We start from the raw sequence: 4,555 nt of genomic DNA on the forward strand, positions 1-4,555 counted from the left end.
ACACACACACAGACACACACATACATACACACAGACACACACACATACACACACAGACACACACAGACACACACACATACATACACATACACACACATACACACATATACACACATACACACACATACACACACACATACACACACATGCTCGCACGCAAAACATTAAATGTTTTTAATCTAGTACTTTTATATATGAAGATAGATGCTTTTGAAAATCTTTCCTAAGATTATATGTACTAAATATAGAGGTTTCCGCTGTACTTGGCAGACTTCATAATCAAAAACAGATAAGTGTTTCCCCACTATAGTCTCCTTACTTGCAAGGCTTTAACTCAAATCTTTGTAGCACTATCAATGTTGTCTTCTGAAATATATTCTTTCAGCTGTTACGTCCAAATAGTTCCACTCGGAAAATGCATGACAGCGATGCTTCCCTGCAAGCCCTGCTCACGAACAGGACTGAGTATTTCCCTTCGCACTTGACACTAGAGCACATGTTCTTCTCCCAATTGGAATACAATTTGTACACTGCTGTATTCTTAGAACCTCATAGGCACAGAGTATGTTCCCAGCAACTGGTAGATGAAGGAGCTGGTTGACAAATGACTTTAGAAAAGCACAATTTTCTCTGCTAGAAAGATCTCTATTCTGTTGCGGTCACAATATATATGCTTAGCATTTTTTTCAAAGAAAACCCTTCAATAAAATCATAACATTATTTTACAATAAAACCTTATAAGCTGTGCTCCCATTTTCTTATCATGTTCTCTAGAATCACATAGGTAATAGATCAGCAGGAGGGCTTTTTAATAAGAAAGAAAATTCTAATGTGTTTTGTTCCAAAGTTCTCCCACTTTTCGTTGGTCCTTAATATGATCCTGCTGTGTTCACAGAGTAGAACATATCTGTAAGATGCTCAAGTCCTGGTTCTCTGAGGTTGACTCTCTACTTTCAACATACGTAGCCTAACTTCCAGAAACAGTAAACATGAGGGAATATGCCAACTTTCATAAAGGCTTTGACCAAAATCTTACTCTGAAATTACATGACTGAGTGAACTAGAAACATAATCAGAATTAGGGTGTAGTATAAATCAAACCATGTTTGTGTCTGTCATTACAGTTGGAGACGCAATCACGTTGTTTGCGATAGGAGACGGTTGAGAGCCTCAAGACATTTAGGTACTGTGAAGTTCAGTCATCTTACCTTATGGGCCAAATGACAGACAGAGGAAGCTGAAGCTACACTTATGAGTTCACTCAACCAATTAGCAACACAACAGACTTTTAGGTTCAAGTCCACATAGTCTGAGACCGATTGCAATTGTGAGACAATAAGAACAAAATGCCGATGAGTAGGTAAAAGGCATGAAGATAAACCACTCCAGAGATGGCTTCTGGGAACCTTGTCTACTTTTTAGTTATGGGAGCAACTACTTAAACAGTGGAAGCTTATCGACTGTGTTTGATGAGCACACTGCCTCTGATTGGAAGAGGCACATAAAAGAAGACTTGGAGAGTGCAGACAGACTCCTCAACACACCAACTACTTGTGCTACTTCACAATACAGTGTTCTGACTTCCAGGCACACTCAGAAGCACGGTGCAGCATGCTTTTTATTTAGAAACACAGTGTGCCAGGTAGACTGGGCTCCAGGTCACGCCTGCATTTTATCTAACACAAATCATTGAGTTGAAAATGTTATTACTTTTTGAAATGCCAAACAATCACAGATTAAATATGAGATACTTATTGCAATAAAAAGAAGACCAATTTAATGAACTTGGGAAAAAAATATTGTTAGAAGTAAAAAAAAAAAAAAAAAAAAAACTTCGTTAGATTGTTAGCTCGTGTGGTAGGTTTGGGGTTTGATTTGTAATGAAGAAAACCCTGACAAGAAAGTTCCTTTTAACTCTTTGAGATTGAGACATCTCTTTTCAAAAGGCAAAAATTTGGGGTTAAAGAGATGGTTCAGCTGTTAAGAGCACAAGCTGCTCTTTCGGAGGACCAAAGTTCAGTTCCCAGCTCTAACATCAGGAGGCTCACAACTGCCTGTAACTCTAGCTTTGAGAGGTCTAATGTGATCTTCTGAGGTCCACAAGCACCCACATACACATGGACATACTCAGAATAACCTAAATGAAACAATACAGATAAAATATGTTTAAGGCAAAAAAATATCATTTATGCACCATGGATGAAAAGTAAGAGAGGAAATGAGATAAGCAATTAGGACACTCAGTAAGATTTTAAATAAAATGAAGTGTCAGTTGCATACTGTTGAGAGCTATTAAAAAGTTCCCATTACCTTATGGCTGTGCTCAGTGTTTTAGGCTGCCTCTAAATACCAAATTTAAATTAACCGCTTTACAACTGAAAGCGCTCACTGATCCTTTTGTAGTATATTTACGCAGGCTGTAAGATTTTTTTTAAGTTAAAGTTTATATAAATTATGAAAAATAAATTTCAAATGAAACATTTATTTCTATTGAAAATGTAATGACTTCAAGGGACACATAAACTGAGATAATTTATCTCACTCCAATTAGAATGTCTATAATAAAAAAGGATATTATTATATCCTGGTGAGGAAGCACTTACACACCAACAGGAAGATTGTGTACTTGTGCAGTCCCTGTGGAGGCTCCAAAATGACCTAACAACAGGATTTCCACATGGTCCAGGTAAAACAGCCCTTGACAAATAGCCAAAGGGATCAGACCCATGTTCTTTGCTGTGGTCTTTGCCTAGATGCCCACTGCCTGATAAATGGATAAAGAAAGTATGATGCACACACACACTTAAAGTTTTATTTGGTTCTAAAGAGGACCAAAATTACAACTCTGCAGGAAAACAGAAGGAACCGGTGATCATTCTGTTAAGAAAAGTAAGCAAGACTCAGAAAGAGAAATGTGGATGCCTTCTCTCACTTGAAGAGTCTAAAAATAGAAGCAGAGGGGGAGGGGAGATGAGGGTAATATGGGTTATAGGAAGAAGAGAAAGGCCCAAGAGAAAGCATAAAGTGTGAATAAAGTCCAGAGTACATGAGAGTTGTTGATCTGAGTACGGCCATGTCAAGGACTCCAGTGTCTCAGACCTACGGAAATAGCAAAGCATTCCTCTGGTCCGAGTATGCCTGTTGATAATATCAACGGCAGCTTCCTTCTCGGGTAACTGCAATCTCAAACTGTTCCCTACAGACACCACCCACCAAAATTACATAAATCTGTTTTCCTGTTCAGTTGTATACAATAAACCTACCAACTCCGTTCAGACAGATAAAATAAACACACTGAGTTTCTGGGCTACTGCTGTTATGTCTCCATAAGAGAATGGACAACCACCAAATGCCAGCTTTTCTGAGCTATGCACATTGTAGCAGTGCATGTGCAATGTAAACACACACATACAGGCAAAGAATTTTAAAAATATATACCATAATGAAAGCTATTGCTTTGGACAGAATGAATATATATATAATTAAAATTGACAAAAACACAAAGGGGAGCTGAAGAGGTGGGTCAGTGAGTAAGGGGTTCATTCGGCAAGCATGAGGACCCGACTGTGAATCCCCAGAACCCACAGATCCCAGCACTGGAGGACAGAGACAGGAGGTTCCTGATACCTTGGCAAGCCTAGCCAATCAATGAGTTTACAGTCTGTGAGAAGCCCTGTCTCAAGGAAGAGAGTGATGGCAGAAAGATATTCAACATCCAGTCACACACACACACACACACACACACACACACACACACACACACGCAGGCATGTATGAACATACGTGCACTCACATACACATACAAGCACCACACATGCACAAAATTTTGAAAAAATGAAAGCAATTGTGTGACTGAACTTTAATGGTTGCTTATCTTTAAGCCACGTCAAACAATTAGTCATTTTGGATGACCTTAAATTTGGACAAAATATGTGAGCCCCTGACAAAGTCATTCAGTGTAAACATTCTGTCCTTTTTCCCTTGGTTGAAAATAAAATCAGTAATAAGACAAGTCTTGATTTCCAGTTACTAATATTAAAGAAAATGTCTCATTTCTTTATAGAAATTCTCCAACTGTTTGACTCAATTGTTAACAGAAAATAATTCAGCAAGTCAGCTACTCCTGGTGGTACAATACTACTTGGTTGGATTCTCTCTCGAGATGAGTATGCAGTCAGCCTGTTATTAATTCATATGACTAAATATTTGATCCTGAAAACTGAACCATCTCTCCATGAGCGTTTTTCCATAACACCTATGATACAGCTTTTCAAGACAATTTGTGAAATATCCAGGTCAATATACCAAATGCATTGTGGGAATGATTCTCACACCAAAAGGACACACAGTAAAGGGAGTGTGTGCTGGGTTGCCTACTGTAGGAGTCTTTGTTCACCGATTTAACAAAGATTTCTACTTGCCTAGCTCAGAAATGGACCACTTGAATTCAAGACAAGTTCCAATGGAGACATGCTGGCAGTGATCCTCATCTGTTCTTGAGGGAAGGGACTGTATTCAAAAAAGAAGGATCCCACACCCGAGGATCCCGGCCCGC

Source organism: Rattus rattus, chromosome 7 (assembly GCF_011064425.1).
Source record: "Rattus rattus isolate New Zealand chromosome 7, Rrattus_CSIRO_v1, whole genome shotgun sequence".
Taxonomy (NCBI): Eukaryota; Metazoa; Chordata; class Mammalia; order Rodentia; family Muridae; genus Rattus; species Rattus rattus.